The following is a 14,365-nucleotide window of genomic DNA, read 5'->3' as shown; positions in this document are numbered from 1 at the left end:
ATTAATTACTCCTTAATCAAGTACTAACTTGACCGTTGGAGGCGGAGCTCCCACCACCAGGAGTCTCCGTTGTTTTGCAGGTACAGGCGTCCGGTTCCAGTCTCGGAATTGTAACTCTCCCGCAGGACATCAGAAAACCCCGAAACATTTGGCGCCGTCTGTGGGGAGAGTACTTCTGAGATGGCATCCAAGTCTGTACCGACTCCTGAAGAGAGGCGTCCCCTAGACGACCCTCAAGTTCAGTCGGACCACGATACTGAGAGTGAATTTGAAGTTGAAGCTCACACAGCTTCAAACGGGACCCTAAGGGCCCGACGTACCCGTCATACCGAAAGGAGGGAACGGGAACATCTTCAAACAGGAAGCGAGCCAGCAGGCGCACCGCCTGTTCGGCAGCAGCCGACTGATGGGTCTGCTCCCATCACAAGGAACGAACTTATGACCTTCATGAGGGACTTCAAGGGAGAAATTCAAGAGTTGATCAACAAGAAGCCGCCTGCTCTGGACAAGGAGCAGTCGGCTAAGAAACCTTCCACTTCACTGAAGAGGAAGCCAGTTCAAGGGCGAGAGGCGACTCCTCATCCTAAATCTAGGAAGCGGGAGCCGACTGCCCTTGATTTCACAAAATACCGTTTTCCTACTCCAGGAAATAGGAAACCTGTTCGTCATATTCAGGCGGACGGGTCGAGGAAATCATACACAGACGCTCGGCTACTGCTAGAGCAGAAGAAGAGTGACCGATTGTCAGAGTCGGCCTCTACTTCAAACTTCCAAGACAGTCTGCGAAATACCTCAATGAGGCATACGCAGTCGTATCATGAGAGTCAGTCAGGCGGCACCTCCCGTCAGTCTGGCTTTCATAGCGACCAGGCGGTACCAAACATACCGTTTGTGCCGCAACAACAATATTTTTTACAGCCACCTCCGTTTGGTGGACATGCAGCAAAAAACGTCCAACCTATGGACTGGCAGCTACGGTTGCTTAGACTTGGTGAACAGCCGTCGGCCTTCTCCAAGGAAATTACTGAAGCCGCTCAGCCGGCCCAAGTGAAAAATGTATTAGTAGGCGCCTATGACGACACTACTAACCCAGAAGACCATCTAATGGCCTTCACCAACCTGATGTACCTTCAAGGGTTGGATGATCCCACTTGGTGCAAGTGTTTCCCAGCGACTCTCAAAGGAATCACACAACAATGGTTCGGCAACCTGCCGACTGGTTGTGTAAATAGCTTCAGGACGCTTGCTTACTTATTCACCTCCAACTTCGCCATGAACATCCCTACGAAGAAGACGACCCTTGATTTAGGAACAATTCAGCAGGGCGAGAAGGAGGGGCTTCGTTCTTACATCAGGCGGTTTAACCTGATGAGAATACAGATTCAAGGGTTACCGGATGAAGTAGCCTATACTGACTTTTTCAGAGGTCTCAAGGACGGGTCGACCTTCAAATTTGATTTGGTCCGAAAGAGGGTGGCGACTCTTCAAGAGGCCTTGATTGAAGCGGAAGCCTATATACAGGTGACTGATCTTTGTACGGTAAAACAGTCGGACGGGAAAAGGTCCGACAAAAGAGAAGGACGACAGAAACAGTCGTCAAACAAAGATGAGAAGAGAAAAGAGGTCTGGGCGGCTGATTTCTCTAAACAGCCGGCCCAGAAAAAGAAAAAAGAATTCAAACCATACTCCCCAAAGTATGCGTTTAACAAGGATAACCAGTTTATCCTAAAAGAAATCAAGGGACGGATCTCAATTGAGAAGCCGGTCCCCATGAAGGGTTCTGCAAACAACCGGAACCAAGAAAAATTATGTGCTTATCATGAAGATGTTGGTCATCACACCAATGACTGCATCAGTCTCATGCGGTATCTGGACCGCCTGGCTGAGCAAGGTGATCTTGACACTTTTGTCAAGAAATCTACGGGGAACACTTCCTCAAAAAAGCAGTCGGCCAAAAAGAATCAACAGGTCGACAGCTCCGATACAGATGATGCAGTCGTCTACACCATTGCAGGCGGCTTCTCAGGAGGCGGCCCCACTATTAGGGGCAACAAAGACAATATCAGGCGGTTAGATGTAAATTCCGTTCACCAAGAACGGCCCTCCAAATATTCATTTCCTGAGATTGTCATTACTGAAGAAGATCTAGGAGGGGTAAGAGGGCCGCATGACGACCCTATCGTTATTGAATGTAAAGTGGCCAACCAGAGAGTTGGTCGAATCCTCATAGATACCGGAAGCTCCTCAGATCTCATCAGTAGCAAATGTCTGTCGAAACTAAAATATCAGACTGATTGCATACATCCGGCATCCCACCCTTTAGTAGGGTTTGGAGGAGGAGTCGTCCACCCACTGGGACGAGTGGATTTACCCATCCGCCTGGGCGAAAAAGGGGAAGGACGACACATGGTAGTCCGGTTCTTGGTAGTAGAAGAACTCTCGGCCTACAACATGATTCTGGGACGACCAACCCTGAATAATTCCAAGGCTGTTATAATCCCATCTCTTATGTTGCTCAAGTTTGAGAGGGATAATGGAACAGTCGGGTCCCTAAGGGGAGATCAGAGGATGGCCCGAGAGTGCTATCTCTCGGATGTCAAGCCCACTGTTATGGCCACTGGGTCGACTGGTGGAAAAATAGACCTTGACAATGTCAAGGAGAGTGCGCCTGTTCAAAAAGCAGGCGGCAAGAAGAGAAAGGCATCCCAGACAGGGGCCGCAAGAAAAGACAGAAAATAGCAATCATTGGCAGAGAAGCGGTCGGATGAATTCCACCCTCAGCCACCTGGTGAGCATACGGACCTGATCCTAGACGACTCACGTCCTGACCGAACAGTCAAAGTTGGGACGACTGCTCTGAGAGTCCTAGGTGACGACTTTCACAAACTATTGAAAGAATACAAGGACATCTTTGCATTCGAAGTCCATGAAATGCCAGGCATTAGTCCTGATCTGGCGGTACATAAACTGGCCGTGGATCCGAAAAAGAAGCCGGTACGGCAGAAGAAGCGGAACCATGGCGAAGAAAGAAGTCAGGCGGCAGCCGCCGAAGTTAAAAAATTATTTGATGCAGGGTTCATTCGGCAATGTTACTTCCCAGACTGGGTTGCAAATGTGGTGCTTGTTAAAAAGCCGAATGGCACCTGGCGAATGTGTGTAGACTACACAGATTTAAACAAGGCGTGCCCCAAAGACAGTTACCCTCTGCCTAAAATTGATAACCTGGTCGACTCAACAACCGGCCATGCTTTGATGAGCTTTATGGACGCCTACTCTGGTTTCCATCAAATTCCTTTATGGAAGAAAGATCAGGAGAAGACGGCCTTCGTCACTGATCAGGGGTTATACTATTACACAGTTATGTCGTTTGGTCTTAAGAATGCCCCGGCTACCTTTCAGCGAATGATAAACACTGTGTTCTTTGATTAGATTGGGAGAAACGTCGAGGCATACATTGATGATATGATTGTCAAGACTAAACTTCAGAAAGATCATCTGTCGGACCTCCGAGAAACTTTCGCCACACTCAGGCGGCACCATGTCATGCTCAATCCCAAGAAATGTGTCTTTGGAGTTGAGTCTGGGAAATTTCTCGGATTCCTTATCAATCAGAGAGGAATAGAGGCGAACCCTGAGAAGGTGCAGGCGGTCATTGACATGCAGTCGCCTCGTACCATCCGAGAGGTTCAGAAGTTAACAGGTTGTTTGGCGGCCTTGGGAAGATTTCTAAGCCGATCAGGCGACAAATGCCTATACTTTTTCCAGGCAATTAAGAAAAAGGCAAGGTTTGAATGGGGGCCGGATGCTGAGGCCGCCTTCCAGAAATTGAAAGTTCACTTGCATTCCTTGCCGAGGCTGGTCAGCCCTTTGCCCAAAGAAGTACTCTACATGTACCTGGCCGTCTCTGATCATGCGTTAAGCGCTGTTCTCCTTGCTGAAAGAGACGGCTGTCAGCTCCCGGTCTACTTTGTCAGTCATGTACTGAAAAATGCCGAGTTGAGGTATCCCTTAGTGGAGAAATTTGGTCTTGCACTCTTCATGGCTGTTAAAAAATTGAAGCCCTACTTTTTGGCACATGCAGTCGTCGTGTATACAGACCAACCTATCAAGCGGCCACTGACCATCATGGAGTCGTCAGGCCGAATGATCAAATGGGCCATAGAAATACAGAGCCTCGAAGTTACTTTCGAGCCTAGAAAAGCAGTGAAGGGGCAAGCCTTTGCTGACTTTATTGTTGAGATGACTCGTCCTCCTGACTCTCAAGTTCCAGACCAAGTCTGGAAGGTATATGTGGACGGAAGCTCTACTTCAAATGGTTGTGGAGCAGGCGTCATATGTCAGTCGCCAGAGGGCGACATGTACGAGTATGCTTTACGCTTCAGTTTTCAGGCCTCAAACAATGAAGCAGAATATGAAGTTTACTAGCCGGAATCCGCATGTGCAAGGCGGCAGGGGCAAGAAAAATAGACGCCTGTTCCGATTCACAATTGATAGTGAGTCAGTACAATGGCGAATACGAAGCAACCCATTTGGCCATGATCAAGTATTTACAGGCGGTCCGACTAGCAGTCGGCTCCCTTGAGGATTTCCATCTGATCCAAGTGCCGAGATCAGAAAACAACCAGGCGGATGCACTGTCAAAATTAGCATCATCCGCCTCCTCTGATACTCCTCGAACTGTTTTTTGGGAAGTAATGGAGAAGAGAAGCATCGAGGAAGACCCTATTGGAATCCTAGACAGAAGCTCAACCTGGATGGATCCAATCAGGGCATATCTGACAAACGGTACCCTGCCGGATGATCATCAACAGGCGGCAGCACTGAAAAAACGAGCAACCTGTTTTGAAATAATAAAGGGAGAACTTCACAAAAGGGGGTACCTTCAACCCTTCTTAAAGTGTGTTACTCCAGAAAAGGGACGGGAGATACTAGACGATCTTCACTCTGGTTACTGTGCTTCCCATATAGGCGGTAGGACGCTTGCTCAACGGGCAAGGCGGCAGGGCTACTTTTGGCCTACTTTAGAAGCAGATGCAATGGCGACGGTGAAACAATGTGACAAGTGCCAAAGGTTTGGTAAGCTAATTCACCGTCCGGCTACTGACCTCACTACCATTCATAGCCCACTACCGTTTGCTAAGTGGGGCATGGATATTCTGGGTCCCTATACGCCTGCTACAGGTGGAAGGAGGTACATACTTGTTGCAGTCGACTACTTCACTAAATGGGTGGAGGCGGAGGCTGTAAAGGGAATCAAGAAGAAGGATGTAATTTCATTCATGTGGAAAAATGTCATCACTCGGTTCGGGGTTCCCATGTCTATGGTTTTTGATAATGGTCCCCAATTTGAGACGCCTGTTCTCAAAAGCTGGTTGGATGACCAAGGAATTGCACACTACTTTGCATCTGTCGGCCGTCCACAAGCAAACGGCCAGGTAGAAGCCTTTAATAAAATCATCTCAGACGGTCTTAAGAAAAAGATTAAACGAGCAGGCGGCCTATGGGCGGATGAATTACCACATGTTCTCTGGGCCATTAGGACGACTGAAAAAGGGGCGACTGGAGAAACTCCATTCCTCCTAACTTATGGTGCGGAAGCTGTTCTTCCAATAGAACACTACGAGCCGACTCTTCGAGTAATGCTATATGACGAAGAGGCAAACTGGGAAGCCATGCGCCTGGCATTAGACTCACTTCCTGAAAGGAGGGGCAATGTTGTCTTGCGCCATGAAATTTACCGCCCGAGAATGACTAGATCATACAACAAAAAAGTACACAGGCGTCCACTCAAAGTGGGGGACTTTGTACTAAGAAAAATGGAAGCAGTTGGTAGGGCTAATGAGTCTGGCAAACTAACTCCCAACTGGGAAGGACCCTACCGAATCTGTGAAGAGGTCAGGGACGGTACCTACCGGCTGGAAATACCATACGGACAACCGTTGCCTCGAACTTGGAATGTAGATAATCTTAAGAAATATTTCTTTTGAATGATGTAAATAAGCAAGGGCTACTTAATAAAAGTTTGCACTTAATATTCAATTTTGTACTAAGAGGGGCACGCCTACTAACAAATAGTCGGCTACTCTCCATGTTTAAATTCTTACTTAAGAGGGGCATGCCGTCTGTACCTTTACAGTCGGCTACTCTCCATTGAGTATTTTACTCTCTTCAGAGGGGCATGCCGTCTTTACCTTTACAGTCGGCTATTCTCCATTGAGTACTTTACTCTATCTTCAGAGGGGCATGCCGCCTGTACTTTTACAGTTGGCTACTCTCCATTGAGTTTTACTCTATTTTCAGAGGGGCATGCCGCCTGTACCTTTACAGTCGGCTACTCTCCATCAAGTATTTTACTCACCATAAGGGCATGCCGTCTGGACATATAGTCGGCTACTCTCCATAGAAGAGGGCCGACTAGTTCCAAACATACAGCCACCCCCCTTATACTTAGCTAAAAAAGATTAGGGCCTGGCCGACCCTGTGCCTAACAGGCGGCTACCCTTCTTTTACTTAGCACCTACGTTCACCAAGAACTAACCAAGGCCACAGGCCGAATGATCAGACCAGGCGCCAAGCCAACTGATCAAATCTTCAAAACTAATACGACCTGTCCCAACATCATAGCAGGCGTCCGGCGGCATCCCTCCGGATGAAATTCGTCGCAGAGAGAAGCTCCCTTTTGGGTGGAACATTGCTCTATAAACTAATTACACGGCACCTATACGACTGCCCCCAAGGGCAACCACGTAGCCGTTTTTGAGACAAGGATAACTGTATCACTAACCAAACCAGTGGTAGCAGTTGACATCTGAGTCAGATGACCGCCTGTATTACTTGGGATAAATGCAGGGGGTACCTCTTGAGTTAATAGCCAACAAACATTGGCGAATCAAGGGGTCTAGCCGGCCTCCGCCGCTTGGTACCTCTACTTCTCAAGCAAGAGTGATGGCGACTGAGTAACACCAACGTTAACTCATAGTCACTCCCTCAAACTTAGTATGGAACCTAAAAGGTTTGAGTAGACCGCCTGTTTTTTGGCAAACAGGGGCACTCAAATCCCTATTCCTACTAGGTAACCTCTTGAGTTAATAGCCAACAAAAATTGGCGAATCAAAAGGTTCAGCCGGCCTCCGCCGCCTGGTACCTTTACTACTCAAGCAGGAGTGACGGCGACTGAGTAACTCCAAAGTTAACTCATAGTCACTCTCTCAAACTTAGTATGGAGCCTAAAAGGTATGAGTCGTCCGCCTGTTTTTAGCAAACAGGGGCTCTCAACCACTACTCCTGCTAGGTTAACAACTTATGAGTTAAAAGCCAACAAACATTGGCGAATAAAGGGGAACAATCGGTACCCACCGCTTGATACCTCTACTACTCAGTTACTTGGCAACTAGGCAACAATCATGTTTACTTGGTCAGACCACTTTCCTACTTGGTTAATTTTACAAATGACAGGGCCGCCTGCCTAAAGGGGATCCAGTTTAAAATGGTTCGAATACCGATTGGATAAATGGCCGATTGATCGTCTATCCTGGAAACAGACAACCAGTTGTCCAGGGGCATAGGCGGCGTGACTAACTATCCGTACCTGTCTGCAACTATCGGCCATGTAAAACAGTCGGTATAGTGTACAATTGGATATCAGAATATTCAATACTTGAACAAATTTGAAGCAAAACAAAAAATTCATTTAAAAGAAGCCGGTCATTAAAGACCGGCAAAATATTCAGAGCCCCGGCCCCCTGGCCGGGTAAATACAAAACAAACGGCACGCAGGCCGTGGAAAGAATACATAAAGCTTAAGAAGGGGGCAGATCTTCAATATTAGTAGCTGCCGCCTAGTCAGCACTCTTCTTGCTGGACTCGGCTTCAGCTGCATCCTTCTTTGATGCATTACCCCCAAGCGGCACAAGCGCCACTACCGGCTCCTCCTCCTCCAACGCTTCCTCCAACGCCTCTTCCTCAGCAGCCGCCAGGATCTCTTGATTATATGTGTTAGAACACTGGCGGTACGTTTTTTCCCATGAGGCAAAGTCGGCATTGGGGAAGAGGCGGCCCCAAGTCATGCGCTGGATTTGAGCAGAGTCTTCCATCATCTCCCGGACCAGCTCTTTCTTCTCTTGCTCGGCCTTTTCCGAGAGCTCCTGAGTAAGACTCTTCTCCTGGGTCACCAGGCGTTCCTTTACGTTGGCCAAGGATTTCTCCAAGGCTTCGTATGAGGACATCTTGTGGCGAAGAGGTCTCAGCTCGGCCTTGAGGTTGTTGATGGTCGCCTCCAGCTCGTCATTCCTCTTCTGGGCCGCCTCTAACTGAGCCCGGATAGCGGCGGTAGCCTGCGCCTGATAATAAAGAATATCAATGGTCAGAACTTCATTTTGGGAAATTTGAAACATTGCCTTCTAGGTCAAGGGTGCCGACACCCCTGACCGCCTCCCTTTCAGCTGGAGGAACGGCCTTGATCATAGACTTGGCCACCTCGACCAAGTCAGGCTCATGAGGGCCGGCTGCATCAAGCATAAACAAACAGATTAGAACTAGTAAAAAAGGGAGCAAGTCTAAAATTTACAAGGACAACTTCATACTTCTAAGCGGCCCAGCTGGAGTTTTAGAAGAAGTGGTCGGCTGTTTCTCAGCCGCCGCATGTTTCCTGGAAGAACCAGGAGAGCTCGCAACAGTCGTCCTCCGGGCCTTTGGGTCCGGCTGTTGGGAAGAAGAAGCTCTTGGAGCGCCCGTCTAAAAAAGAAGAAAAAAGTCAGTATATGCATAAACACAACTCCAAAAAGAGGGTGAAAGGTTCGAAGCCCACCAAGGGTGCCCCCTTCTTGGGGGAGTCGGTTGAAGCTTGTTGCATGATGGAGGCCCGCAACATGGCCGCCGCAGTCTTGGAGGCGGAAATTTTGCTCATGGCGTCCGCTGCAAAAACAAACAGCAAAGTTAATAAAAGTTATAACAAAAATGCACGGAACAGCAGAGTATTCGACAGGCCGACTACCTCTTGAGGACCGACTGCTGAGGCCACAGGCGGCCAAAAAGTACTCGTCGTAGAGCCATTTGAAGCTCGGGACGCAGTGCAGGGGTACTTGCTCTCGTACCCCTGAAGTAGAGTCGACCCTCGACTCTACTTTAAAGAGTCCTTTATCCAGGATCTCTTTCTTAGCTTTGGGGGGAACAGGCGGCATGCTGCGGCCGCCTGCAAGAAGGGGCGGATTCCTGTTCCACCTGTTGAGGCGCTTGTTCAGCTCCGTGTTTGAACTCTCAATGATGAAGAAGGTGCACCACCAGTCCTTCCACTTGTTTGCTTTACCTCTCGTCATGAGGTAGCCCCTGTGGCTCGTCAATTGATACCAGCCGGTACCGCCTGCCTTAGGGGTCCGGCTGAGGTAGTTCATGTGGTCGAAAGCCTCGAAGCTCGGCTCCACCCCGTGCAGTTCGCACCCGGCCACATAGCCGAGTACGTTGACCCAATAGTTCGGGGCTAACTGCCATAACCCCAACTCATACCCATCCAAGATCCGCTGAACAGCCGGATGTAATGGGAAGCGCAGCCCAGCCTTGATGGCCGCCTCGTAGCAGCCAAAGCAGGCGCTATCATAACTGGTACCAGCCGGCCAGACGACTGTGTCTTCTGGATCCGGCACGAACACTAAAAAGCCGGGGCCCATTGAGTGGTTTGCGATAAAGCTCTCCACTTTCTCTTGCATGGCTGTGATCCGGCCCCGAGGTACCGTGCAGTAGTAGGGGGTATTTTGCTCTCGGTAAGAGGCGGATGGCTCCGCCCAATTGTCCCCCTTCTCAACTGCGTGAGAAAGCCTCGCCTCTTGCAGGCGGCTGTTTTTCTCTTCTGTGTCCAGAGAAGCATGGCCAGAAGAGCTAGACTCGGAATCGTCCTCTGACGAGTCCGAAGAGGACGACTCCTCCCCTCTCCCGGAGGGGCCTGCCTCCTCTCCTTTAAAAGGAGCAGGAGAGAATGAAGAATTGTCAACTGAGAAATGGGAAGGGGTCGCTTTGATTCCTCCCTCAGAACAGCCGGCTTTCAAGCCGCTTTGTTTCACGTCCACATCTGGCGCCTGGTTAGATGTTTCACTAATCGGCACCCTGCGGGAGGAGCCGTCTGAATTTGAGATCCTGGCAGTCTTTTTTGTTCTGGCCATCATGCTCTGCATAGACACGGATACAGTCGGACTTTGTATAAAGGGCAAAGATGGGTCCGGAAAAGGGCAGGTGGCACTCCTAGTCCTAGATTCAGCCGTCCCCGGTGACCGACTGATCACTAACCTAGGTCGTGTCGTGTGCTTCCGTGGTGCCATTTCAAAAAAGTAAAATAAAGAGAAAATTAAGAGTAAGAGAACCGACGGTTACCTGAACGAGTGACGGTTGATGAAGTTCTGAAAATCCTTTGCAGTCGGCTTGTCAGAGCAGGCGGTAGGCAGAAAGAGTCCAAAATGTCAGAGCAAGTTCAGGGGTCCGAATGTTCTCTCACAAAGTTCTCAAGTGTGAATGACTGAAGTCAACACTCCCTTATATATAGGCGAAGTGGGAAGGCGAAGGGTCACTTCCAGAATTCAAAATTTGGGCGGGAGAATCTCTCGGCCTTTCGCCGAGTGACACCTGTAGCAGGCCGTCGCCTGTTACAGTGCGGCACCTGTCACAGGTAACACGTGACCAGTCACGTGCCACCTGTGAGGGGCAAATGATTAGGGGATTTTGCTCCCACCAATCGGAATGCGCCACGTGGGCCAATCAGGTCCTCCCAAGTGTCCCCCAGTTGGAACTGTCAGGGCTTGCCACGTGGCACGCGCTTATTCGTCCACCTTGGACCTATTATGTCATGACACGTGGCATACTCCATGCCTAATGGAGAAACCGGCCACCCAGGCCCAACTTCCGAGGGAAGCCCAATCAGCCCTAGGTTAATCTAAACCTAGGATTGGCACGTTTCCCAAGGTTATAAATACCTCCCTTAATCCTCATTAAGGGGGGATTACAGAGATTACAGAGAGATAACAGGCTGATCACGCTAACAAAGCAGATTACCTACATTAAACACTCTCACCTAGAGAGACCCAATCACTTTAATTTCCGCATTAATTACTCCTTAATCAAGTACTAACTTGACCGTTGGAGGCGGAGCTCCCACCACCAGGAGTCTCCGTTGTTTTGCAGGTACAGGCGTCCGGTTCCAGTCTCGAAATTGTAACTCTCCCGCAGGACATCAGAAAACCCCGAAACACATATGGTGATATATATACAAAAAAGTATGTCATTTTTTTTAGGTTATTACAAGTTTACAACTCTTCATCAATTGTACAATCATATGAGGCTATGAGTTCTGTATTATTAGTTTAGTTTATTATTGATTCAATTTTTTTAAAAGATATTTGTTAGAGTTGTTAGAATTACTTTATTACTAATTTAATTTGTATATTAAAAACTTGACATTATACATATTGATAGTTAATTGTTACTATGTAAATTCTTTTTATTTAAGCATAAATTATTGCATATGTATGTAGTGAGTATATAACCGTGCGATGTATAACGCCTATAATTCTACGATAATGCACAATTGTACTCCGCACTTTTAACCAATAACTTCAGTTTTATCAATATAACATATTTCCAACAAGTTTAAAGTAATATTAATTAGTATATTACGAATCATATGAGTTATCAAACTAAACATTAAATGATCTATAATATACAATAATTAAGTCTATAAGGGTGTGTTCTATTAATCAAATTTTCACTAACCTTTAAAACTTTATTTATTTTGCTTTCATAATTGTTTCTTATAGGTTGCACCAGACTAGTAGTAATGTGATTTATATTGATATAATTGGTTGTAGGTGTTAGAGAAAAGAATTACTAGTTCATAAAATATAACAGAATGGGAGGAAATTCATTAAAAATGACAATAGGCTTTAGGCAACATTTAACTAGAGCTTTAGAAGCAAATCAATTAACTCCCGCTTAATGTTTAGGTTTATCAGATCTTGTGGCATTTATTAAAGCTTAGAAAGTAAATTAATATAATTGATATGTACATGAAGTAAACTTAAGACTCCGGATTATTTCTTTGTAGTAAAAAAGTTAACTTATTAATAATTAGTAAATATATAGTATAAGAACTTGAATAAAAAAGTAAATAATTAATTATGATCGGGTTAAATTCAGATCGGGTAAAAATCAAATCGAGTTAAAATCGGATCGGGTTAATATCAGTTCGGGTCAAAACAGATCGAATTAGATCGGTTATTTTTCGGGTCAATTTCGGATCGGGTTGAGCTTGGGTCGGGTCAAATCGGTTCGGTTTGAGTTCAGGTCGGGTCAAATAAGATTCGGGTTATGTTCAGGTTGGATCAAATTGGTGCCGGGTTAAGTTCAGGTCGGGTCAAGTTCGGATTTGGGTTGCGTTCAGTTCGGTTACAGATCGGGTTTGGGTCTTGAATTTCTCGGATCAAATCAGATCGGTTACAGTTTGAAACGCATAATTTTTTTCGAGTCGGTTCGGTTTTGACACCTCTACATACAAGTGATACAACCATTGTATGTGTATCATCACTCCGTATAACTTGCTCTATCCATCTCCTCTGTGTTTCTGCCGCCAGCTTTCCCCTTTTTTTGTATTCTTCTCTCTTCTTCTCTGTTTCCAACTTGGATATTACAGTATTTTAAAATTATTACCATTTTTTTTCTTAATAATACTGAATTTGTTCAACTGAAATTCTTTCCATTCTACTTTTTGTAGTATTTTATATTACAAGCAAACTCAACATCTTCTTCTTTTCTAACATTGTAGCTTAAAGAAGGAAGAAAATAGGAAAAGTAGAGTAAAGGGTAGTTGTAGACACCCATTTGTGTCTCCCCAAAACCAAATCCAGTGATGAGTACCTTTCGCGTCGAATCATAATCGAATGAAGTGAAAGTGTGGAAAGACTAGTGTTGCGGTTAGTTTTTATTTCTTTTCTTTCTCTCTGTTTTTGAAAACCTATTTTAAGAAAACATCCAATCCAGTTTGTTTTAGTCCATGGCAAGGGTCCAATAATGGTGTAGTTGGGTCGGATTCGAAAAGTGCTTTCCAACGATATATTATAAGCCCAATTCCGATGAATAATGAGGAAGTTAAGGCCAAATTACTAAACTGGGTCCGATTTGATATTTATGTGCGACCCAATGATCTAGAAGAGGGCTTAATATTGATTTATCATTCCTAATGCAATTAGAATTTATTATAGTCTTCTAGATTCTTCTAGAATGTTCTTTTCATTCCTAATTTAATTAGCATTGATAAATTGACTTTAGTTGACTTTTTAGAGTTTTAATCAGAATAAAAGAAGTGTTTTTAAGGAAAATACAATTTTTCCCTTCTATACGGCTAAATTTTATCAAATTAAGAAAACGCGTGGAAACCGTTGTCTAGCGTCTGACGACAGGACTGGCGTCTGGCGCTAATGTCTGGCGTCTGGCGCCAATTCGTTTTAATCTTTTCGAAACTCTGATCCGTTTTTTTATCCATCTGGCTGATTTTCTTTATAAATAGCCTCCTAAAATCTCCGTTTTGAATCATCAATCAACTATCAATTCTCATCAACTCTCTAATTCTCTCTCACACCAACTCTCATCAAGAATTTCTTGATTCTCTCTCCCTCTTTTCTAAGCCTACCCTTTTTACAAACAAAATTCCGCATTCACAAGATCTAGACATACCTAGCCAAGTTCGAAGTTGACTTCTCCCTAGATGTGAAAGGTTTGATTTCTGAGGGTTTGACCCAAATCTAGTCTAAACTTTCTAAATCTCCATTTCAATTATTTAATTTAATTGTTTGATATTATTATTTTCTTTGAAGTTACTAACGTGTGTATTTTGTTAGTAGAAAGAGATACGAGGCATCCAAGTAAGTACTTTAATGGTTTAATTGATATTATGATATAGAAATCATGCTTAGATTGTTATTTTGATTCCTAGTATCATGTTTAGGACAAAGAATAAGTTCCTTAAATCAAGTATGATTGTTATGATGCTTCCTATTTTATTTCCTAATATTCATGTTAGGGTTAAATATTTGATCTTTATTGCTTAGTGACATGCTAGGGTTTGTTATTAATCTTGTTAGTATCATGCCTAGGATCTTGCTATTATTATGCTTTAATATGATTATAATTATGATTATTATTTTTATGATGATAATTATGATTTATTATGTTGCTTGATTATATTTTATATTTATTGCTTGATCACACCTTTTATGCATGTTTAAAGGGAATTTGTACTTGTAATCATGCTTAATAAGATAAGTAATAATCTTTTTTAGGGTTAATATGATTATAATTCAAGTGGTCGCCAATAATAGTTTTATTTGTGCAT

Source organism: Chenopodium quinoa, unplaced genomic scaffold (assembly GCF_001683475.1).
Source record: "Chenopodium quinoa cultivar QQ74 unplaced genomic scaffold, ASM168347v1, whole genome shotgun sequence".
Taxonomy (NCBI): domain Eukaryota; kingdom Viridiplantae; phylum Streptophyta; class Magnoliopsida; order Caryophyllales; family Amaranthaceae; genus Chenopodium; species Chenopodium quinoa.
The sequence above is the reverse complement of the archived record's forward strand: the minus strand, read 5'-3'. Positions refer to the sequence as shown.